This window comes from Spermophilus citellus (genome assembly GCF_964194105.1).
Source record: "Spermophilus citellus genome assembly, chromosome: 13".
Classification (NCBI taxonomy): domain Eukaryota; kingdom Metazoa; phylum Chordata; class Mammalia; order Rodentia; family Sciuridae; genus Spermophilus; species Spermophilus citellus.
This window is the reverse complement of record NC_138193.1, coordinates 22,058,032-22,082,971: the sequence shown is the minus strand read 5'-3', so window position 1 is coordinate 22,082,971 and position 24,940 is coordinate 22,058,032. Positions and strand designations below refer to the sequence as shown.

The 24,940-nt window shown below is 44.7% G+C and overlaps 1 long non-coding RNA gene across 1 annotated transcript in view; it reads left to right on the top strand.

Annotated features, from left to right (window-relative positions):
* The window catches only part of LOC308632979, a 347,621-nt gene extending 332,908 nt beyond the window's left edge, over nucleotides 1-14,713 (top strand). The window contains exon 4 of the long non-coding RNA XR_014018669.1: nucleotides 14,607-14,713. This is a non-coding gene — a long non-coding RNA (uncharacterized lncRNA). The remainder of the gene's footprint in view (nucleotides 1-14,606) is intronic.
* The last annotated feature ends 10,227 nt before the right edge of the window (nucleotides 14,714-24,940 follow it).

Sequence of the window (24,940 nt, the reverse complement as noted above, 5' to 3'; positions counted from 1 at the left end):
TGGGGGGGTGTATGGGGAATGGAACTCAGGGGCACTTAATCTCTAGGCCACATTTCAACTCTGTTTTGTATTTTATTTAGAGATAGGGTCTCACTGAGTTGCCTAGTGCTTCACTTTTACTAAGGCTGGCTTAAAACTTCCTCCTGCCTCAGCCTCCAGATCAGCTGAGATTACAGGCATGCACCTCTGTGCTGGGAAAGAAGAATGAATGTTCTTTAAATATTTGAGAGGCTGGGTATGTAGCTGGGTGGTAGAACACTTGCCGGCATGCAAGAGGCCCCGAGTTCAATCCCAACAGTGCAAAATTTAAATATTTCATAAAATCAATAGTGAAGCCATCGAATTCTGGAGATATTCTATAACAGATGATTTCTTTTCCTCCTTCTTTCCCTTCCTTCCTTAAAATTTAGGAATGGACCCTGGGCCTGTCCTGCACTAGGCAAGACCTCTGCCACTGAGCTCCACCCCAGCCCTTGAGGGGAGAGTCTCAGTTACTTACTCCATCTCCTTCTTTATATTGCTGTATTCAGATTGTCTATTTCTCCATGACTTAGTCTTATTGATTGGTTCTATCTAGTAATTTATACACTTTTTTCTAGGTCATTCTATTTATTGGCAGAAAACTATTCATTCTATTCTCTTATGATCCTTTAAATGGCTGTTACTAGATCTAAATTTTCTTTTATTTCTAATTTCACTTGAGACTCTTTTTAATTCATTCTAGTCAACAATCTGGCAATTATATCTATCTTTTCCTAAAACCAATATTTAGTTTTGCTTCTTTTCTATTGTTGTTCTCAGCTCTATTTTATTCTGATGTTTGTAACATCTGTTCTTCATGGTAACCCTGGGCTTAGCTCGTCCATCTCTACCACCTCCCCTGGGTGTAATGCTAGCTGTTTGGACATCTCTCCTTCTTAAAGGAAGGAACTATTGCTGTAAACCTTCCTCTTTGAACAGTCTTTGATTCACCACATAGGCTCGGGTGTGCTGTTAGTATTCTCATTTGTCTCAGCACAACACTTTTATTTCATTTCTTCTTTGAACATTTGGTACTTCTGACCCATATTTTAAAATCTGCACCCATTGTGATTTTGCTACAATTTTTCTGAACTGAGTTCTAGTTTTATGGCATTGTGTCAGGAGAAGACACTTTGTGATTTCAGTCTTCTTAAGTAACCATGACATGTTTATTGGTCTATCATAGGCTCAGGAGAATAGTCCATGTTTGATTGAAAAATATATGTGTTTTGTTGCTATTGGAAATGAGGTGTGATAGATGTCCATTGGGTCCATTTGTCTACAATGGTGGATCCTGTCTATTCACTGCTGAATGTAGAGGACCCATGTGCCCTGATATAATTGTATTGCTATCTACATTTCCCTGTGAGTCTATTAATGTTTGCTTTCTATAATTAGGTCCTCTAATGTTGGGTGCATGTACACTCATAATCCCAGCTACTTGATGAACTGGCTCCAGTGTCTTCTGTAATGACTTTTCCCTTCATTCCCTGTTCAGTTTTGTGCTGAAGTCTCATTTATCTGCCTTGACTTCAGTGATTCTTGCTCTCTTCTGGTTTCTGAAGACTGCTTTCTGAGAAGAGTAGCTATGGGAAAGTGCATTTTAACCAAAATAATGATGATCATCAAGAGCTCCCTGAGTTCAGGTTGTATAAATTAGTGTAACTGAACATAATAATGGGTTACAGTACAAAAGCCCAACCATATTGATAGGTGATGTAAAATATATTAATTTTCAAATTTATTAATACTTTTTAGTTAAGAAATGTCTCAGTGTATTTGGAGGAAGGAGAATCAGAAGGCAGAGTGACCACAGAATTTCACTGTGAGGACAGAAAGAAAGTGCTGTTAATGAGCATCCAAGAGCCCTCTCAAGCAAAGAAAACACACCCTAAAGTATGACAGTGCTATCAGAGAAATGGTCAAAAAATGATATAGAAAACAAGAAAAAGTTAAGAAACAAAATCTATTAGTCTCCAAAACAAGGATCACACTCATCATGAAAATATGCTTCAATAATGTGGGTCTTTTCTGGGGCACAGCACCCCATGAGGTATGCTATGGTTTTACTCCAAGAAATCCCCCTGCCCAGGGCACCTAGTGTCTCTTCTAAGCCATACACCAACACAGAGCCATTTTTTGTCATTTCTAGTAGATGATATTCCACATGATTTTGGGAGAAGGATCACATGTTCATATTAAATTTAAGAGATCAATCAGCTTCTTTTGTTTACTCTTTCTTTAAAAGAGGATGCCTCATTCTAACTACAAATTCTTATACCCTCAGTACAAATTTGAACCAGAATAATTAGGGAATTTTTTTCTCTCCCAAGGCCAAGAAACATCTCTGGGACTGCATGTGGACACCAGCAGGAACTGAGCCCCCAGAACACTAGATCTGCAGCTGCCAGGCTGGGTCTGCCCCACCCTTGTCGATCTGCATGTTCTCTCAGAGCCCATTTCTGCTTCTCAAAGTCCCTGTAAACAGGCCTCTTGGTGAACTTGGGAAGCAGGAGAATCAGGCAGGGCCCTTCTAGCCATGGGTGACCTGGCCACACTCTTCTACCTTCTGCTACTCTAGCATCCAGTTGAGGGGGGAGCACAGGGAAAAGCCTGAGCTGATGGAGTTCTCTCCTCCTAGTGTGAGATGCTCCCAGACTTATTTGCATATCTGGCCCACAGTGCTCTGAGGCTAGGGGACCAGGACAGCCAGGTCTGCTGGAGGAAATGGAGTGGGACACATTTGATGACAGGAGTGCTGTTTCTTCTTTCTCAGCTTCCAGTGGTACCCCAAGACTGATACAGTCACCAGTCTCCCAGACTGTGTTTCCAGGAGAGAGCACCTCCATCACCTGCACAGCAATGAGAGCATCAGTGACTCTCTAACCTGGTACCAGCAGAGACCAAGCCAGGCTCCCAAGATTCTCATCTATGAAGCTGATAAGTGATGATCTGGCATCCCAGATGCTTTGCTGGGGTACAGTCTCAGACTAAATTCACTCTCAAAATCAGCAGAGTAGACCCTGAGGATGCTGCCAGCTCTGACTGCCAGCAGGACTCTGAAGTCCCTTCCACACAGGCACAGCCCCATGCACAAACCCTCCTCCCAGGGATAGTACAGAGAGGTTACATGGTGTCACCAGCTGCCCTCTGCCTCAGGGCATGCTCAGAGGCACAGGGTCTGTTGGGAAGCACTGGCCGGGCTCATGGTAAAGGCCTGAAAGGGACTTCAGACTCCTGAAAGCAGGCCATCCCACTATCACCACCATGGGGGACACTGACAAGGAGCACACATTCCACAGCCAGTGGACAGGGGCTGAGATTTGGAGATTGCTGGGTGTTGAAACCACACTAAGGGCTCACGTGTCTAGTGACTGACCTCTAGTAATCCTGTACAGATGTGGCTTTGGAGGTTCTCAGAGCTCAGCTTGCTTCCAGTGTTTGCAGGAGGAGATGGAAACTGACTTTGAGGCTCTGGCTCCATAACTCCCACTCAGGCCTTTATTTAAAGCCAGATGCAATTAAATCCAGAAAAGCACACGTGTTGCCAGTAAGTGAATGTAAAGTGACCAGCTGGGTGAACATGAACTTCCTACACCCCTTAGCCACTGCCCCGTGGGGGATATAGGTGTCCTAGCCCCTCACATGCCCTCCTGCTCCTCCCACTCACCCACCCACTTCCACTTCCCATGAACACAGGTCAGATCTCCTGGAACTTTCTCTCAGTGGACCTCCTGGACGTTCCCTTTGGCATCTTGCTTCTTTTTATCAACAGGTTCTTAAAATTCACCTGTGTGGTGGGCAAGGATGCAATTGGATCCCTTTCACTGAGGACAGTTCCCTATTATATATGAACATGTCGGTCATTCTTCATGTTAATGGCTTAGTTCTGACACTGTTGGTAATTTTTTAGGGACATTCTGTCAACATCCCTTGTAGACATGTGCATTCACTTCTCTTGGGTATATTCCTAGGAATGAGACTGGTCAGTTAGAGAGTTGGTTGGCACAGTTTAGCTTCAGTGAACACTAAAATAAAATAGTGATATGTTTTCTAAAATACTGAGCATGTTTGCAATCTCCTGACCTGCACCAATGCTCAAACATTCAGGTGCTATAGAATCTTCCCAATAATATTTGATAGTGTTAGATTTTGTGAAATTGTGTTCATATTGGTAGATCTTGAAAGGGTAATGTGGTTAAAAAATACATTTCTTTGATGAGAAATGATACTGAGTAATTTTGCATATGTGTTTTGTTTAGTCATTTAAGTAATTTTTTAAAGAATGGTTAGTGATAAAATCAAAACATACAAATATTTTGCTTTTCTCCATTTTTAGTAGTTCTTTTTACATCTTGAAAATTATGTCTTGTCAATGTATAAGCTGGAGTTCTCCAGAGAAACAGAACACATGTGCATGCACACACACACACACACACACACACACACACATACACACACACACATGCATACACATAGACATGCATATACATCTATCATCTATCTATCTACATTAGAATATTATATTGGGTCACAAGATCACGTAGGCTGAAATGTTCTCCAATGGCTGTTTACAAGTAGCAGAACCATGGAAACCAGTAGTTTCTCAGTTCAAGAATCTGGAAATCTCAGAAGGAGAAAATACAATATAGCACATGTTTGAATCCTTAGGTCTGAAGGCCCCAAGAGTGCCTTGGTGCTGGGTTAAGTTCACATTCAACAACAGAGAATCCTGAGGTTTGATGCCTTCAGGGAACAGTGGTCCAGTGGACTAATTATATGGTAAGGAGGAGAGATGGAAATAGAAAAGACGACAGCTTCTCCTACTTTTGTCTTCTCATTCAGGCTGTGTTTTCTCTACTCACTTTTCTGAACCACCTGCCGATCATTTTTTGGAACACCCTCACCTTTGGAACACACATGAGAAATGTGCTTTACCTATGCTTTAAGCATCCTTCAATCCATTGGGTGACACATTATTTGACAACCACAATTAGTAAATATGCATTGGGATATCTTCTCCCAGTCCATCACTTGTCAATTGGCTTTCTATGTTTAAATTTTAAAATATTTTATTGACAAGCAAAGTCAAACCTTTGTATTCCGAGTTGTTGCATCATTGGATTCAATCAATCATATATTGAATATACACTGAATTTGTACCAACATTTTCTTGATATTAGCCCCTAAACAATATAGTGGAACCATTATTTACATAAATAGATGATTTATAATGTACAGAGTATGACATTTTCTCAATCACAATGATTAGTCCATCAGCTTTAATTTCACTCTCACAGACAATCTCAAAACATGTACAAAATGTGGACTTCTTTGCCAAAGAACACCACAAGTCACCTCTATTCCAATTTCCAATAGTCTACTTTCCCTGAAAATGCATGAGCCCAGTCTTTACAGTCCACAGTTCTATCAGCATTCTGGTCTTTTGAGCTTTCTGCAGACTCACCCAGTAAACTCTGCTCACAACAATCTAAAGCTTTTCCAACTGGCATCTCTAAAATTTTCAAATTTCTATCCACAAGTTCCAAATATTTTCAAAGAATCTAAAACACTTGACCAGGTTAGTCACAAAAATGACCCCCATTTTTGGTACCAATTTCTGTTTTAGTCAACCCAAACATTTAATTGTTGTGACCTAAACACCAGACAAGACAACATAGAAGAGGAGACATTTATTTTGACTTGTGGATTCAGAGGATTCTGTCCATAGATGTCTGACTCCATTGAGTTGGGCCTGTGTTGGGGCAGTACATGTTGTTGGAATGGCGTGGAGGAGGACAACACCTCAGGACATGGCAACAAGGAGCAAGGGGAGCACCTCTAACCAGGACAAAACATAAAGTCAAAAGTCACACCTCCAGGGACCTACTTCCTCCAGCCACACCTTACCTACCTACAGTTACCACCATTTAATCCACACACATGGATTTATCCACTGACTAGGCTAAGGCTCTTCTAACTCCACAATTTTACCTCTATGCTTTCTTTCTTTGTCTCACATATGAACTTTTGGGGGTCACCTCGTATTTAAAGTGTAACAATGACATTGAGCACCTTCAAGTATGTGTTGATTACTTGCACATCTTCTTTGGAAAAATGTCTGCTCAGATCATGGGTCCATTTTTGTTTGTTGTTGTTGTTGTTTTGTTTTTGTTTTTGATTGTTGCTGTTGACTTGTGTGAACAATTTATATATCTTGGATATTAACTCTGTTGGGTTTATTTTGTTTGCAATTATCATCTCTCATTCTCTAAATTTCCACTTCCTCTTATTATTTCCTTTGCTGAAGAATTTTTTAATCCCACTTGTCAATGATTGTTTTTGTTGCCTGTGCTTTTGTTGTAACATCTGGGAAGTCACTGATACATCAGTGTCAAGGATCTTTCCTCATACATTTTCTTTTAGATTATACAGTTTCAAATCTTTTATTTCCATCTTTAGTCCAATTGAGTTCAATTCTGTATGTTGTGTTGCACAAGGCTCAGTTTCATTGAGTGTGTGTGTGTGCATTTTTCCCAAAACTATTTATTGATGATACTTTCTTTCCCTGTGTGTGTGTTCTCAGTGCTTCTGTCAAGACTGGTGGGCCATTGACATGGGGGCTTATTTCTGGGTTCCCAGTTTAGTGCTATGGGTCTATGCATCAGGCTGTTTTCCCAACACTACAGGGTTTCCATTACTCCACTGTTGCAGTACAGTTTGAAATCAGGAAGTGGGATCTGGAAAGACATTGCTTCCAGGTTCTTCTTCTTTCTTGAGATTGCTTTGGCTCTTTAGGGTCTCCACACAAATTTTACATTAAAAATACCTTTTGGGTTTAGGATAAGGATTGCATTGAATCTCTATATCACATGTTGTAGTTTGGGCATCTTTCAATTCACCAACATGGGAGAGCCAATTATTATTATTATTTAATATTTTTTATTTGTAGATGAACACACTATCTTTCTTTTTTTTTTAATATGGTGCTGAGGATTGCACCCATTGCCTCACACGTGCAAGGGATGTGCTCTGCCACTGAGCTTCAGTTATTTTTGTCTTTGATAATTTCTTTAATGAGCTATAATTAAGTCTAATGTTTAAATGTTCTTCTGTGATGGTTCTATACACATGTTTTCTGTTTCAAACATTACCTGCTTTAGGCTGGACATCATCCTCAACTTTCCCTAGAAACTGCATTAATTTAGATATTACCTGTGAACTCTGATCCTCTGTTAATCCACAGGTTTAGTGATAAGATATGTGTGAGAACTTTTTTCTAAAGTCTATTTAATTTTATTTTCATATCCAATTGCTCTTTGAAAATTTTTGGAAAAATGAAAAGAAATTTTTATATCCCTCTTTACTACTTTGTTAGAAATCAGATGACACTGTACATGTGAGTAATTATGAACTCTCAGGGATTTGTTGTTGTTGTTGTTGTTTTTGTGTATCCATTGTAGTTGTCCCTAGAGTGCACTCTTATTGAAGATCTATAAGACTTTCTTTTCTTTCTTTCTTTTTTTTTTTCCTGCTGTCCTGGGAACAAACCCAGGCACTCTATATTCTAGGAAAATGTTCTTAGATGTTCTATCACTGAACTATATTCCTAATAATAGGTTTAAAAATCAGACATTATTAATATTTTTCTCCTTTAAATTTTCTGTGGTCATACCAGGTACTTTAAATCTCTTATAAATTCTATCATAGGTTCATCAATTTCAGTGAATCATTTGTAGATTTTGATTTGAATGGGGTTTGTATGTTTGTTTGTATGTGTGTGTTTAAATTCTGGGTTAAATGCAATCTTAATATCATCAAGTTTTCTACTTTATGAACATGATAAATTCTTTATTTATACAAATATTCTTTAATCCACAACATGTACTGCATATACTGAAAATGAGTCCAGAGACTTTGTAAAAGTAGAGATTTTCAGTTATATCTTTAAGAATATGTACAAATTTTGTTATTAGTATATAAATATATTTTATTTTTTTCTTTCAAAATGAGTGACTTTTATAACTTTGTTTGCCTTGTAGAATTTGGTAGGACCTCCAGTGTAATGAAAGTGAAAAAATGGACACTTTAAAAATCAATCTAAAGGGGAGGTAATGAATATTTACTCACTGATCACGATGTTAGTTGGCACCTTATCAGGAGTGTAACCAGAGCCTTCCACGATTGTTAAGGGGGAGCACCTGAGCATCTCTTGATGGGTGTGTTGTGCTTCCCCACAACTCTGTAAACTTTGGGGGTTAGGAGAGCTTTAGCCTAGTCAGTGGGTAAACTCATGCTTGTGGATTGAATGGTGGAAACTGTAGGCAGGTAAGGTGTGCAGCCATTACACCAACAGCTCTTCCTGGTAGTTGTGACTTCAATCTAAACAGTTCAGGTCTTCCTATAGCATCTAACACAGAACCCATGGGGCTCTGGATTCTGTTGATTGTGGTCTCCATGCTGACCATGCTTATCATCATCCTAAGAAGACTAATTCAGCAGGGACCTACTGCTCCTGTTTCAGGGTTTCTAGATCAGGTTCCTAGGATTGTATATAAATAAAATGAAACCGATTTGGATGTAGTTCATTGCTGGCCTCGCATGTGAGGGACTCTGTACAGATCAACAGAACTGACAAAGTAACAAACACAACCTTAAAATCACACATTTAACCAAAAGTCAAGACATATCTATGTGCAGACATATACTCATACTAGAGATGCAGAGTAAACACAGGTAGATCCATATAATTTATCTCCTAAATATTACATATGTGGCATATAATATCCCTTTCATTCATTTCTAAGCAATTTGGACTCTGGCTGATATGAGGCTCTGGTGGGTCTTTGCTGACCCTCCCCTCAAGTCCAGTAGGGTCTCTGCCCAGGACAGTGGGCTCAGCACAGAGTGCAGCCACTCCAAAGGGCTAGGCCCAGAACTGAGTCCTGATCTATGAAACTCCCCTGTCCTTGGCTTCTCAGCTTGGCTCAGCCCAGAGTGTGGAGCACCATCTTTCCATGGAACTGTTGCCCAACAGCCTAAAGGCAGGGCCTCTGCTTCCCCAGGTCCTCAGCCCCACTGCCCAGGAGAGCTGAGTCCTCCCAGACCAGGGTCAGAGCCTACAGCTCTGGGACAGCCTCATCTGAGCTCAGCCTGCCTGAGCCCCTGCCCAGCCTATCCCATCTACAGCTATGGGCCAGGCTACATGGGCAGTGACCACCCAGACTCCAGTTTACCCTGAGACTCCACCTCCTGTAAGAAGTGCTTCTCCCATGGAAACCCCGGCCCCTGTGCCCATCCACAGTGGCTGGCACAGCAGTTTGGCAACACGAAATGGCAATTCTTATAAGATGTAAAGTTGCTCTCTCTATGGTCCCCACATTTCCTGGGCCATGCGTCCTGCCAGAGAATTGTAATCTAGATGTTGGTGACCATTCTTTAACCTGTGCTCAACTAGAGTAATTTTGGGACCCACTTCCCTGCTGCTTATGATTTTAGATCCTGTGATGTTGGTTTGTGGTCTTGAACCAGCAAGATCCACTTGTGATTAATGTGCTGTCATTCTTTACTTATGGTATAAAAAGTGGACTCAAATCCTGGAGGGGTCCCAAGGGTTTAGACTTGCTGCCTGCCCCTTGGCCCTCCAGCTCATGAATAAATGTCCTGTTCCCTGCTTTAAGACTGACAGGGTGATTTATTGCAATCTTGCAATGACACTACTACACAAGCAAAGTCCTTCCTTCCTCTAAAGCTCAGAACACATTCCCACAATTGTTCACCTGCAGGTTGTCCCCTTGCTTAGGAGAAACTTGACCTGAATGTACTCTTTCCAGCCCCACAATAAAGATTTTATTGTCAAATCTCTTCCCTAAGTTTCTTAGCACAGGCACAGGGATATTTAAAATAGGGTGAAACTTTTAAAATATCTTCCCTTTCCTTTAGTTTACTGCTCACCAGCTCTGTCCTGCTGTTTGTGTTATGAACCAGGTGAGCCTCCCCAGACCAAGGCATGAGGAATTATCAGGGGACAACTGATGATCCCAGAAATGATGTGAAAGGGACGAAGGGAGGGAGGGGCTGGGGCTCTGACTCAGAGGTAGAGAACTGTGCCTCATGCACCAGGCCTTGGATTTAGTCATCAGCACCAAAGGGAGGAAGAAAGGACTAAAAGAATGAGAGAAAGAAAGAAAGGAAGGAAGAAAGAAAGAAAAGTAAGAAAGGTTTCTGGTAACTCTAAGAAGAACAAAAGTGAAAAACTTTCTCCTGTTTTATTCCTGGAAAAGTTGCCAGAGGACCTGATGCGGGACACAATGTTTAGAGAGAATGCAGCCCACTTGAGGTCATGAGGCATTACTAAGAATTAAAAGGTCCTGTGGTAATACTGGAAAAGCAGTAAGGAATCAGGATCTTTGCTGATTGTTTTTACCAAGATGCTGGACCAGCCCTATATTGTCTAGTCTTCTATAGCTCTTTCACTTGTTTGTAAAATTATTCTTCTTATAAAGGACTGTTAAGAGGAAGAGCAGGTGGTTATTCAGGGTTTTATGAAGATGAGTGTTTTCTTTGCTACCTGGACATTTTGGGAATTGGGTCACATCACAGAGCTGGGAATTCTGAATGACTGACCAGACCCTAATACAGGCCAGGGCTGTGATTTATGACTTAGAGAAGGGCAGGACTCACCCAGATAAAGTGTTTATCTTTCTACTTGGCCTAGAAACCTCCTTGGAGGCACTTAGTAGCACAAGATGCTTGAATTCAAGGCAAATCCTTCTAATCACCAGTCTGTATTGGTCAGTTTTTCTTTGTTGTGGTAAAAATTTAGCACAAATCTAACATAGAGCAGGAAAAGTTTATTTGGGCTCATGGGTTCAGAATGTCCATCCATGGTCAGCTGACCCCATTGCTCTGGGCCCAGGTGGGCAGAACATCACTGCAAAAGGGTGAGGGGGAGGAGAACTGCTTCACCCATGGTGGCCAGGAAGTGCAAGGAGAGAGGGGAAGGGCCTCAGGGAGGATGCACCTTCCAGGGCTCACCCCTAGCGACCACCTCCTCCAGCCACTCCCACCTGCCCCCAGTCACCACCCAGTTAGTCCACTCAGGCCAGGAAGGAATTATCATGCTTAGCTCTCAAAATCATTTGATCTATGAATATTCCTACATTAACACAGGACCTTTATGGGGACAGTCTCCCACATGTACTGCATGGGCACTGGGAATGGGGTTCCCCTCAATGGGATGGGCTGGCTGAGAAATAAAACCTAAGAAAAATAGAATGATGAAAAAACCACAGGACAAAGAAAATGATTTCCAAAAGCAGGGGTTTGGGGGGGGGCAAGCAGATCATAGGGATCGAGTGAGATTCCATACTCTGGGAAAATGGAGCCCGAGCCTGCTTTTTTTATATTGTGGGACATCAAAGGCCTTCCATGGAATATTTTTCTCCAAAAATGTTTAAAAAGTGGGCTTTCCAGTTCCCAATGGGTTATGCCCATTTCCCTTGTTACCATGAGAGACCTTCCTAGCAGAGCAAAGGTGAAGGTCATGTGCCTTGGGCAATCTATTGTGTTGGGGAGCCATGGATGTTTCCTAAAGATTCATAAAATTTCTCTGGCTACCTGCCCAGAGAAGATCCCCTTGTGTTTTGCACAGATGGCTCCCTGAGGGACACCTCACATCCAAACCATAACACAGTCTAAAGAAGAGCAGAAACAATCACTTTAAATTAACTGTCTTTTTCTAATACTTGCAGTAAATTTTGTCTAAAACAGTGACTTTTGGCTGCCAGGTCTGAAATCAATCACCACACATGGCTCTTGATCCCAAGGGCAGCGTGTGTCATGGAGCAGAAAACTAAGAAGTCCTCCCTGTGCCTGTTCCCTTCACCCTTCTCCATCCCGGGCTCCAGAGCAAAGCTATAGCCTCTGCTGAGCTGGTGTTTGCAGGGTCAGGGCTTAAAATAGTGTCCCTAATCTGATTCATTCTGATTGTTCCTGATTTTGTGTTATGGCCATTGAAGGACAGCTCTCATGTTCTTTTGACAAGTGTCCATCACCGTTCCTCAGTCCTGGTGTTCACCCAGACCTCTTCCTCTCAACCTCCAAGTGAGGAGCATAAACCTATTTATTATAGTTGAATTATACAACTTGGCACAAATCATAAAGAATTTAGATTTCTGGCTGAGTGCTGTCTGACAGGTGCTGAGTTAATAAAGCTTTAGGATATACTTGAAGGTATTCTGTAGTAAACTCAGGGAGACATTCTAGTGCTGGGATCAAGTCCTGCTACCCTGCGGGGTCTAGAGTTTAAAGAGTATAAAGTCACATACCCATTACTTCCTAAGACATTCATTTTTTCCATCAGGGACATCTTATTTAAGATGAAGTACATCTTGAGGGAGACTCCTACAGTCTTCAGGAGGTCCTCCACAAGTGGGTTGTGGGGGACGCTGTGTTTGGAGGACCAGTGGAAGGAACTATCATGCACGTATTCTTCATGGTCCTGCAGCACACAGTTGGTCCTTCTGTGAAGATTCCTGTCTCAACCACACCCTCTCTGAGTGTCTGGATGCTGATGCCCCTCAGAGTGCCATGGGCAGGAAAGGCAAACTTGACCCATGGCACAGGTGTGTTCCAGGAGGAGGGCACCACAGCCCTCCAGGTGATGATGATCTGAAACTCCTTCCCACAGTTGCCTGGGTACATTTGATTCTGATGCTGAGAAATCAGATATGGGGTGATGGCTGTCAACCAGCAGCACCAGTAGAGGTGGTGGAGAGACTTGGCTCTTGTCATGACCTCCACCCCTGCCTCCACTCTACCAAGGATCTATTGTGAGAATATGGTGGTAGAGAGGGGGACACAGAGACCAGGCAATCTGACTGGAGGATGGGAGGCTTTTAGCTCACATGGGCACTTAGCTCTCCTCTGGGGCAGGGTTTCTCTGCTGTTTCACATAATCCATAAAGTTCTGCACACACAGAACCCACTCCAGAAGCACATCTGCCTGAATCCTCTCAGGATCACTTTGTCTCTAATTTTCTGTCTTCTCCTTCTAGGCCCTCAGCTGAGTAGCTCTCCAGGAGTCCACACACAGATTTTTGAGAAGGCCATGTCTCTGTCCACATGTAGATTGTGAATTGTGACCATGTGCTCTTCTCAAATATCTACTAACTTGATGTCACGTAACAGATCCACCCATGATTCTGGCCACACTGTGGGGACATTCACCTTACCTGTGCCATTTGATGGTACTAATCCATTTAAGTCAACCCCCCTTGACATTAACTAATTGGGACAATCCCTGTGACTCCTGGAGTGAGCTCATGCAGAGGTGCTAGGGTAAGAGAGAAAGTTGGTATTGGACACCAGGATAACGTCCATGAATTATAACTTGGTCTTGAATCTGCTTATTCCCAGTGAGTTATCTGCATCTTATCATGAAGTGTATTTTAACTGCTTGTTCACCTTTCAACAATAATTATTAGCATTACAATCTCAGCATCAAAATACAGATATAGGAGTATGGGATTGTGGCTCAGCAGTAGAGTGCTTGCCTCGCACCTGCAAGGTGGTGTGTTTGATCCTCAGAAGCACATAAAAATAAATAAATACAATAAAGTCATTGTGTCCAACTGTAACTAAAGAAATATAAAAATATAGATTCAGATCTCAGTTTTGAAGTTTTGTTAATAACTTCCTTTAATTATAGAAAAAACATATTTTTTCACCCAGTTGTTTTTCAGTATGGCACAGATTTTATCCCAAACATAGAAAAATATAACATTATTAAAGATGAGATTTCTACACTGTGTGTCCTGGCAGGCAGGCTCACCAGTTTCTCCATAGAGCCATTTCATAGCAATTTTCATAGAAAACTTTCATAGAAATTTCATAGAAAAATTTCATATTGGAGAACATCATATATTATAGTGTTGCATGTCATCCATGGGTTGTTGTGTGAGCTATGCACATTGGAGCAATCTGAGGGGACAGGTCTGGTATTGCACACTGATTCGGCTTTGTGTCGTAAGTGTGCCTTTCATCTCGTTCTGCCTGTGATCCTGCACAGCACCTGAGATGGGAGTGACATGCCAAGGTGTCAATCAATCTGCTGACCACAAGACATCATAAGGCAAGTGTCCATCTTTCAAAATACCATTGCCTGCCTTATCTGGTGAAGAGCATTCCATCTCAGCTGCTTTGTGCATCCTCCCTTTAAAATAAAGAGATTCTGGGTTCACTCTCTTTCCAGCACTGCCCAGAATAGAAGAGGACAGTTGGGGGTCACAGAGAAGTTCCACCTTCACCTGAGAAACTTGTGTCTGTGTCTTGTGTTGTTTCGTCTCTGTTTTCTGAGTTTAATGTTGCAGCCAGCTCTCTTGAACCCAGCTCATCTAATCAGCCCATCCAACTGTTGGGATTATACAATGGAAGTGTGTGCCGTGATTGCTGAGACCAAATGTTAAAATTGGCTGAGAGAGAGGGGACCTTCTGTAGGGCACTCAGACCAGATGAAGATGCTGTTTTCAACTTCTATTCCACTTACTCTAATAACATGCCCAGTCCTTTCCCACTGCTTCTAGCGACACACCTCAGGAAAGACACTCGTAATTAGTTACCTGGCCCTGATTTCAGATGGCTGCATAATTCAGTCCACAGCCCCCAACTGCCTTCCCAGGATGGACCCTCCCATAAAGCACCACCATCCTGGGGTCTCTCCCTCATTTATTTGGGGTAAAATAAGTCTTAATTAATATTTTCCATGGAAACTGCCTTTGTATCATTTAAAAATATCCCTTTTGTTCTTGAAACTTTCCATTTCATTGCCCAATTGGTCTTTTTCAACTGTGAAATTAGTGGTACCTGAAATTTAGTGGAATTCACTGTATTTGTTAATATGAAAATGAAGATATACTCATTTCTTTGAGAGTTTCCAGCTTCATGGCAGAGTTTGCTGAAAAAAGTTACAGCCTTCCCATAGGGCAGGTGCACCTGAGCCAGGGTGTGACCCAGGCACTGATGTCCTCATGGCTGTGGGAATCAAGCCATGAAGAAACTACAGGAAGGAAAGTGAGCAGAATCCTTTCCATCCTGATGAGTTCCGTGAGGAGTCCACTGTGGTGTGAGCAGTGTGGAGAGTGTGGCTGTATCTCTGTGTGGACCAGGGAAGGCACAGGGGCTTCTGGAGATGCATCTGAGAGGAGGGAGCCCCCTGACCAATGGGATCATTAACAGCAAGACCATGAGGGGTACTTGGGAAAGCAGGGATCCCAAGATCTCAGATTAACCACTTAATTTTTCATTGAAAAGTAATTTTTGCCTCTGCAGCATGGGCATAAATCCATCAGGACTTCAATAACCAATATCCTCATCAAAATAATTCAGATGAAATCCACTAGTTAAATGACCACAGTCCACATGCTGGAAGAGCTGACATTTAGATGTGATAAGGGCATATATGGACATGATAATCTTCCCACCCTCTTCTTCCCCCTTCTGTGTATCTATTCTGATCTGTCTACAGGGGCTGGGAAACACACTGTTTTCTCTTTCAACTTGACCTCCACAGTGTCTGCTGTCCCGAGAGGGTTCCTGTGTTGGTGACCTTGGACACCTTCACTTCCCCCTCCTGTCTCCATGTCCTCTGTCCCAGTGTTAGTGGTTGGGATGAGTCACAGTTGTGATGTGCTGAACCTCCCTGGCCACAGCAGACTCCAGACCTTAGCCAGGGACCAAGCTCCTGACACATCCTCCCCTGCAGAGCCCCAGTGTCACCATCCTCCTGTCCCTCCTCCAAGTGGGTCTGTTCTTGATATAAAAATATTCCAATAAAACTATTTGATTTTTAAAAAAATCTAAGCAGATCTCACCTGGGCAGGGAATACACTAGTCACAGGTGAACCTGAAACACCAACACTGCTAGAGAGGTGTAGTCTGAGCAGGGGTGCTCAGGGTCCAGGGAAGGTCCCTTCCTTGCTCAGCACCTGCAGGGGCTGAGGGGAGAGGCACAGGGGGTGCTAGTGACTGGACCTGCACAACCACTGGGTCCATCTGTGCTGCTTCTCATGGGGTCATGGGTGACTCTGCCCAACTGCTGAGTGCTGGCTCTGGGCCTTAGAGACCTTGGGAGCTGCCGAGGGTCTGACAGAGGTTCTAGAAATATTTGGGGTGGGGAGCATGAGGCTTGGCTGGCAGCTCTAGACCAGGAGCCCCAGGGCACCCCCTCCTCTGGTACCTCTGCACCCTATAGGGTTCTTCAGGCCCCTTCTTTCTTTGCCAAAACTATAACTTTGGCATCTCATGTGGGTCACATGGGCCAGGTGTCAACCTCCCTGAGACCAGCATGTGTTTTAAATTCCTGATGAACGGTTAATCTTGTGTCCTTAAGCAATGGACAATTACTTGAGCAGAAGGATCACCTGAGTTTCCTGTAGAATCTTGCCTAGTAAAGAAAGAAGAGGAACAGCTTCATAAATTGGGGAGAAAAGATACATGCTCAAGACAGTGGAACCCTGAACAAAGAATCCCGCATCTTGATGCTCCAGACTGTCACTAGAGAACAAGCACAGCAGACAGTAACAATCCAGGGAACCTGATCTAGACACCCCAAAACAGGAGCAGTAGGTCCCTGCTAAGTTTGTCTTCTTCTTATGATGATGAGCATTGTCACCATGGAGACTAAAGAACCAGAATCAAGAGCCAGTCATGTTCTGTTAGAAGGCCTGATCCTGTTTAGGTTGAAGTCAGAACTGCCAGGAAGATGCTGTTGGTATAACAGCTGCACAGATGTGCCCTGTGAGGTCAAGGGAGGTTGAAGACTGTCTTCATGTGACACAGTCTGTCAGTGACATAGCCCCATCTCACCCAGATGGCCTGACTTGGGCCCAGCCTGACAACATTAGGCCATGAGGTGGACACTGTGCAGCTGTGGTGAAGCTCTTATAGCTGAATGGTGCTGGTTCCAGGGGAAGGTGGAGCAGCCTCAGTGCAGGAGCTCCCTTGAGATGCAGAAAAAGGTCAGGAGACCAAAAGTTTAGGTTTTCAGAGGAAGTAGCAGATGGACAGGGTGTGACAGAGTTTCCATACTGTCATGGAGAAAAGGCCCTGATTTGTTTGATGGATGTATTGTGCAGGATGGAGTGGACAGACCACAGGAGGAACCTAGGCAGATCTCCATGGTGATTCTCAGCCCTCTCATCCTTTTCAGAGAGGAGGAGTAGCTCCTTGGGCTCAGGCAGCCCTGCTCCTCCAAGCAGGTGTGGTTGACTTGCATGGCCTCTGCTGGGCCTCAGGGAGGCTTGTGCTTTGCTAGTTTCTACAGAGAATGTGGTGGCCTCAGGGCCTCAGGAAAGTTGGACAAGGAGCAAGTGAGATGTGAAACTGAAGGTAAAGTTCTGATGGACTCCGCATTCCAACCTGATGCTGCCCTGCCCTGGTGCAGAGCATTGGGCAGAGATGGAATGGAGAGTGACCTGGGTGGTAGATTCTCCTTTCTCTATGAGTTTACCCAAGCAGCATGTCAGGGAAACTAGCTGACTGGTGAGGCAGGAGGACCTGGGAACTCCATGACAACAGGAGCCTGTACTAGCCTCTGCTCCTTCCAGGGCTTCCCTCAGTGAGCCTCCCCTTATCCCAGGGAGAAATGCTGAGAGTCATTGGGAGAGTCCTTAGTCCTCTGTTCTGGAAAAGCCAGAGGCTCCAGACAATGGCAGCAGTGCCCCAGTGAGTGAGCCTTCAAATTGGGGAACAGCAGGGACATGTGGACACGACTGGTCTCACATGTATATCTACATACATATCAACACTCTCTGATTCATATGTGCAACACTTTCCATTATTGCACATGCTGGTGTGCCCTAGGCCTGATAAACCCCCATGCTGTATATTAACCTAGGAGACTTACATTAACATTGTTGACACATTGCTAACACTGACATATCCATGAGCATTGGTGGATATGGTGGATAAGCATGTGCTGTGTTTTCTGGTGTTAATTTCTTCTCTACTTGACTTTATTCCTTTACTTAGTTGGGTCATTAAAATTCCTAGTCCTGATTTTCTAAATTATTTGGTTGCTCTCAAAGTATATAAATATAGTCTCGATATAAAATGCCAAGCTAAGGAATTTTCTGACTAGCTGGTTACATGATAACCCCTGAAGAGAAGTCTGTAGGAAGTGTCTTAGGGAAAATCCCTGTGGGACTGTGGGGTTTGACTTTAATGTGAGTTATAAGTACGAAGGCCACAGTGGGAAAACTAGAAAGGCAGAACAAGCGCTCGGTGACACAGAGGCACTGTGAAGGCTTGTGAGCCTGTCCAGGAGGAGTGTGGATAAGAGGGGGTTGAAGGAATAGGGTGGCCAGGACCAGTGGGCAGTAAGGAGGGTCTGAGCAGGGAGAGCACCAGGAGGTGAGAGCAGTGAGCACTATGAGCAGTTAGTGGACAGCAGGGCCCTGAGCCTGATGGGAGGTGAGGAAAGCATTTGTGCTGGATTTCAGGCTGTTCCCTGGGTTTCTGCTGAGTTCCTGACACTGCTCACCAGGACTGTGCTGAAGCTAACAGCATGACAGAGTGGTAAAGTACCATGGCATACCTTGGGTTCTGACACTGTCCTGATTCTCTCTCCTTTTTGAACTTGTTGGACAGGAGGACATGGGAGATTCTATTACATCACAGTATCATGGACATGAACACTGAGCAAGGGCAGCTGAAATAACTTCTCGTGCCACAAGTTCCATGATGATGGAGCTCCACCCATCCAAGGGCCAGCTTCAGTGCCTGTGCTGGTAACTTCTAGAATGTTGGGGGACATGATCTTCTGCAGGAAGAAGTTCTAACATCTGAATGGATGAAGATTCCATTGGGAGCTGAGGGAGCATTAATAGCTAATTCCCCATGGGCTAAAAAAGGCTGGGGAAGCAAACCCATTGGACTCCTGTAGGAAAAGCATATGTATAGGACCCAAGGCTCAAAACAGTGAATTTTTTGACTAGCTCAATACAAAAAGGCTAGTAAGAAGGGTTGCTCAGCCTGACCAGGGAAGGTTCTGGACCAGGCCCTACTTCCCCATGTGACCCTTGCTGAGGAGCCCAAGGAAACCCAACTGGATCCTCTGTAGATCAGAACCAGGAGCTGAGGTCCTCCACTTTGCCTAGGGGAGAAGCTGGGATCTGGTCAGACATGCACATCACATAAGATGGAGAGGAGAGGAGCTGAGAGGAGAGGGTTTTAGAGGGTCATTGAAGAAAGACCTTCCTGCCTGCTGGACAGCAATGGGGTCCATCTCAGGGACCTAGTGCCTGGAGCCTGAGGAGCCAGAGCCAGGCCCTTGTCACCTGGCACTGGTGGTACTTGTACCACAATCTGGGGCTAAAGAGAGCTGCTCATTCTACATCTCACACAGGGTGAGTTTCTCCTTGGCCTGCAGGAAAGATCAGTAAGTAACAAGGAAGAGGTGTGGCCTGGTAACCCCCTCCTGGCCAGGACAGATAACCCTACCCCCATGGAGAGGACCAGTCATGGGAGATAAAGAGAGAAGTGAGACCACAGGCCTCCATGTTGCAAGCTCAGTTTCTCACATGTAGAACCTGATAACTACCCCCAAAGGAGCATGTTCTTGTGAAGAGGCACCATGACCTCCTGCACCTGCATGAAGGGCCTCAGACTCCCCTTCTCACCTCCCAGTCCACAGGCAGCCTCCTCCCTTTCCTGGAATCCCTCTGCTTTCAGTGCTGGGGAGGCAGAGGTGAGCTGAGGCCTCCTGTCCTCCATGCCAGCTGGCCTCACAGAAAATCTTGCTCTTTTTGCAAACCTGAGTGTCCCAGTTTGGCTTCCATGTGTGTCAGCAGTAAGGTCTGGTTGGTGTCAGTTAATTTCATGGAAAGTTTGGAATCCCAGCCCAGCCCATCTCTAGAGCTAACATTTGCTAGCCAGACCCCTCCCACTAGATGGCTTCCTCATGAATCTCTGCCACTCTCTCCAGGACAGTGTCCCTGTGCAACTCCTGCAATTGGGCATTTCCCACTCAGCAAAGGTGGTGGACATTTGTCCCTCTAGTGGTCTCTTGTGTTTGGTGAAGAAAACTGTAATATTTTTGCACAAACACTTGTGCTTGAATTTGAACATTTGACAAACCTGCCAGGTGTTTCACCATTTCACAACAGAGTCCTGGTGTTTGTCATTGCTCATCTGACTTCACACTAAAATCAGCTGTTTATTATATTCTGTTACCTGGGAAGTGGAAAAAAAATATTTAACTTTCCTTCTGAGAGTCAAGGAAATTATGGGTTGGAAGATGTGAAGAGCAGAGGGATGACTAGGAAAACTGACTGCAGAGCTCTCTCTGGGCTTCTCCTGGGCACACTTTCACTTTAGATCCTCAACCTCCTTCTTTGCACAATAGAGATAAGAAGTTTATTTTGCACAGGCTCCTGTACTGAATGTTACAGAATGATATTACAGGAGACTGTAAAAATAAATATATCTTTGTCTGCTTGTTTTGGGGTTGAAAAGCCTAATATGAACATAGCAGTCCATCCCAGTGGCTTGCAAGTCTGTGGCAGGAAATCACAAGATCAAAGCCACCTTCAGCAACAGGAAGGCACTAAACAACTCAGGGAGACCCTGTCTCTAAATAAAATACATAATTGGGCTGGGGATGTGGCTCAGTTGATGACTGTCCTTGAGATCAATCCATGGAACCAAAACAATAAATAACAAAAAATAAAAGTAAAATAAGATAGCAGTCCATCTCAATATCATAAGCAAACTCAATGCAATAATTATCAAAAGCACAATGGTGTCTTCTATTTTTCTTTCTTTATTTTTCTTAATTCTCAAATCACTTATTACAGTTAACATGATAATCCGTGGGACACAGAGAGACTAAATAATCTTGCAAAACAGAAGTGAACTGAGAAGACTCAGTTTTCTGATTTTTAATGTTTTTAATTTAATTTCCTTGGCTGTTTTTCGGTGGTGCTGGGGACAGAACCCAGGCCTCCCCCATGCTGCCAGTGCTCTCACAGTAACCTGACCCCAGACCCTCCCTTCTCCCTAGGCACAGTGCTAGGGAGTGAGAAGTCACTTTCCCCTGCAGTCCCAGCAAGAGCATTAGCATCCTCCAGCCTGGCACCAGCAGAACCAGGCCTGGCTGCTGAGCTCCTGCTGCCTCCTGCTGCCCTCTGCACACCCTGCCTGCCTGGAAGGGCTGTGGGGCAGGGACACAGGTCATTCTGGCCCCCAGCAGACACTTCCTTCAAGGAACTTGAACTTCTTCCTGTCCCCTCTAAGGGGCAAACCTCCACTCAGATGCTGCTTTTCCCCAGAGGCAGATAAGAGCCTTTGAACTCTAAGGGGAGAAAGCTGGGAAAAGGTCTGAAGTCACACCCTCTCTCCCCTCCCATCACTTCTCCCTGGAACCTGAGCTCCTCTGCCCTCCTGCCTGGGTCTTCTCTGTCCTGTCCCCTCCTACTCTGCATTCATACCTGTCACTCCTCACTCCCCACATGGCTGTCCTCATGTAGGTCACAACTCTTTTCTCCTGCATATCCTGGCCCTTGGCTTGCCTCTGACTCCACTCCTTGGATTCTCATGGGAGAATCAAAGGTGGTGACTGATGGTCTTTAGAGACCAGAAAGGTGAGCAGTAGGTGTTCAGGGCTGTATGTGTGGCCACTATGGTCCACTGTGAGCAGAGTCCCTGCATCATGTCAGCTGTGACCTGCCAGAGGTACCTCTGTCTGTCCAGTCAGAGGGGTGGCCACTAGCAGCTGTGGATGGCTTTGTCCTGGGCCATGCAGTCACGGTGCCAGCTCTTCTGGCCTGTGTGGGGGAAGCAACCATACAGGAGCTGCCCAATCCCAGCGCTGGATAGAAATTCTATTTGGGCCACAGAACAACTCCCCATCTCTACGACACTTGCTTCTCTCTGTCACTGGAGCCCTTTTTGACCTCCAGTGTCCTGAGCAATGGGAAGGTCACTGTTCCAGGCAGCAGGAGGTTCCTGTGCAGCTACTGAACTCCATGGTGCTCATGCTCAGTCCTGAAAGTGGAGAGGCAGCCATGGGTTTAGCCAAGAGATGGCAGCTTTACCTGCCCAAGCTCAGGGTGTCTGCACTTAGAGTCCCATGGGCAGGGTGGCACATGCCTATAGTCCTGGACAACTTGAGAGCCAGGGAGGAGGACTGGAGGCTCAAGGCCACCCCAGGAAAATTATAGAAACACAGTATGCAAACCAAAGGGTTTACATCAGTCTCTTGCTGGGACTGCAGGGGAAAGTGACTTCTCACTCCCTAGCACTGTGCACAGGGAGAAGGGAGGGTCTGGGGTCAGGTTACTGTGATTTTTTTTACTGTGATTTGTGGCATAGCATGTGACAAACCCTGACTGCATCACTGAAGGTGATAAACTAATAAATAAACTTGTATAAGTAAATAAATAAATATAAAATCATAGGTTTAATAAAAAGTCAAGAAATACCTATGTTCATAGAAATATTCATACTAGAGTTGCAGAATAAACACAGATGTGTCCATAGGATTTATATTTTAATATTACATATGTGGCATGGAGTACTCCTTTTAGTTCTAAGCAAATTAAACTCTGACTGAGAAGAGGCTCTGGGGGTCTTTGCTGACCCTCCTCTCTGGCCTAGCAGGGTTTCGGGACAGGACAGTGAGATCAGCACTGAGCGCAGAGCTAGGTGAGAGCTGACTCCTGGTCTCTGAACCTCCCCTGGCCAAGGCCTCTCTGCTTGGCTCAGCCCCAGGGTGTGGAGCACCTTCCTCCCCTGGATCCCCTGCCAGGCAGCCTGAGGGCAGGGACTCTGCTTCCCCAGGTCCTCACCACACTGCCCAGGAGACCCTCCTCTTCAGAGCCCAGGGCAAGAGCCTGAAGCTATCAGGCAGCTCCAGCCTGAGCTCAGCCTGCAGGAGCTCCTGCCCCAGCCTCTCCCATCTACATCACCAGCAAAGTCCTTCCTTCATCAGATGCTCTGCACACATTCCCACATTTGTCCACCTGCAGGTTGTCACCTTGCTAAGGAGAAAGTTGACCTGAATTTACTTTTCCCAACCCCCACAGTAAAGATTTCATTGTAGTCTCTCTTCCCTAAGGAACTTAGCACAAGCACAGGGATATTTAAAATAGGTGAAGCTTTTAAACCTTCCCCCTTTTTCCTATAGTTTACTGCTCACCAGCTCTGTCCTGCTGTTTGGGGTAGGAACAGGTGAGCCCTCCCAGACCAGGGCAGGAGGAAGTATCAGAGGACAACTGATGATCCCTGAAATGATCTGTAAATGAGGGATGGAGGGAGGGACTGGGGCTCTGACTCAGAAGTAGAGAACTTTGCAGCATGCACCAGGCCTTGGGTTCAGTCATCAGCTCTAAAGGGAGGAAGAAAGGAATAAAACAATGAGACAAAGAAATGTAAAAAGAATGAAAGATAGAAAGAAATGAAGGAAAAAAGAAAGGAAGGGAGGGAAGAGGAAAAAATAAATGTTTCTGAAAACTAAAAGAAGAAAAACATGAAGAACTTTGTCCTGCTTTATTCCTGGAAAAGTTGCAAGAGGACCTGATACAAGACAAGATGTTTAGAGACATTGCAGCCCTCTTGAGGTCATTAGGCATTACTAAGAATTAAAAGTCCCTGTGGTAATACTGGAAAAGGAGAGATATGTATGGACTCAGAATATTTGCTGTTTTTACCAAGATGCTGGACCAGCCTTATATTCTCTTGTTTGTAAAATTATTCTTCTCCTAAAGGACAGTTAAGAGGAAGAGACTGGCTGGCCTTAGACCTACTGGTCTGGAGAAGATGGGCACCATGATGGGTATGAGTGTTCTCTGTGGGTCTCTGAGGCAGGAAGGGCTGGGTCTATTCATGGGACCCTCCTTCCCTGCCTCTTACCCATGCTTTGCCAATGCCCAGAAACCCCAAATCCTCAGTGAGTTTATACATGTTCCTCTCTTTCTGTCTTTATTTCTGTTTTTACTTCCAAAGCATAAACTATCCCCCTGCTTCTGTAATGCCCCCTCCTCCTCCAAAGGTCACCAACACAGAACTGTGCTTAGGACACAAGGACAGCCTGTCCTGAACCAGATACTGACTACAGATCACCCCTCACAGCTCAGGGGGCTGACTGTGTCCTGTGGACCCAGGGAACTATGTTACCCCCAAGCAAATCGGAACTGCCCTGTTCTGACCTGGGACACCTGGACACACTGAGCCTCTGTTAATTCACCAGGAGGAGCCTCCCTGCAACTGTGCCCAGTCTGCCCAGCCCTACTGATTTGCATGTGCCCACAGCACAGCCCACTGCCCTGAGGACTTCTTAAGAGGCTGCTCACACCCTGTGCAGGAGTCAGTCCCTGTCAGGACACAGCATGGCCATGAGGGCCCCTGCTCAGCTCCTGGGGCTCCTGCTGCTCTGCCTCCCAGGTAAGGAGGGACAGTCCTGGGGATTTACTAATCACAGTGTGGTCAGTGCTGCCTGGCTACTCAAGAAATTCCTCTTGGAACATAAAGCTCATAAGAATATTTCTTTTTGTTTTGAATGGCAGGTGTCAGATGTGACATCACGATGACCCAGTCTCCATCCTTCTTGCCTGTGTCTCTTGGAGACAGAGTCACCCTCACCTGCAGGGCCAGTCAGGGCATTAGCAATAGTTTACACTGGTATCAGCAGAAACCAGGGCAAGCTCCTAAACCCCTCATCAGATATGCAAGCACTTTGCAATCTGGGGTCCCCTCAAGGTTCAGTGGCAGTGGATCTGGGACAGATTTCACTCTCACCATCAGCAGCCTGGAGCCTGAAGATGTTGCCATTTATTTCTGTCAACAAAGTAGCAGTTACCCTCCCACAGTGACACAGGCCATGACAAAAACCTCCCAGGGAGCAGAAGTTTGAGGCTGGGCT